Source organism: Bison bison, unplaced genomic scaffold (assembly GCF_000754665.1).
Source record: "Bison bison bison isolate TAMUID 2011002044 unplaced genomic scaffold, Bison_UMD1.0 scf7180017864492, whole genome shotgun sequence".
Lineage (NCBI taxonomy): Eukaryota > Metazoa > Chordata > Mammalia > Artiodactyla > Bovidae > Bison > Bison bison.
The window spans coordinates 2,813,113-2,813,755 of NW_011495051.1; the positions used below are offsets into that span (position 1 = coordinate 2,813,113).

General features: G+C 63.8%; 1 protein-coding gene across 1 annotated transcript in view; it reads right to left on the reverse strand.

Annotated features, from left to right (window-relative positions):
• APBA3 (amyloid beta (A4) precursor protein-binding, family A, member 3) overlaps positions 1–643 on the reverse strand; it is a 7,862-nt gene that overhangs the window by 1,523 nt on the left and 5,696 nt on the right. The gene's annotated exons all lie outside the window — the stretch shown is intronic.

Below are 643 nucleotides of genomic sequence, written 5' to 3' on the forward strand. Positions count from 1 at the left end.
CTTGCTCGGCCCTGCCCTTGGTGGAGCCCCCCACACCCCAGAGACCAGGCCCGACCCAGTACCTGGGAGTCAGTCATCAGGACCTTGACCCTCTTGGTGGAGACGAACAGGTCCACCTCTGTCATGGGCTGAGACTCCCCATCAGGGGCCTGTGGGGAGCAGGGTGGGGCATGGAGACCCCCAAAGACCCAGACTCTGACCCACCAGGCTCAGGGGTTCTCGGAGGAGCCTGCCTGCCTGCCCATCCACCCGCCAGCCCAGGGCTTCACCTTGACACGGTCCATAGCCTCCTGGGCCTGTGCCATGCGCGTGCTGGGGGGTGGGTTCCGCTCGGACACCAGCTGGGTGGAGCCCAGGTACTTGGCCCCAAATATGACACCGTCTAGGAGGTCTTCGTGGTCGCAGGGGCCAGATACTAAGGGTGACAGCAGAGGTGGGTCAGCCCCCTAGGCCCCCCGCCAGCCTCATCCACCCCTATGGGCTCTTCCCAGAGTCCTGGATGGTCTGGAAACACAAAATTCTGCTCTGCGGCTCAGCACCTGGAGCCACACAGGTCCATCCACTCTCGGGTCCCAGAGCCATTCCGTCAGCCAGAGCCATGGACCAGAGGCTTGACCCTCATAGATGGAAAGCCCTCCATCCC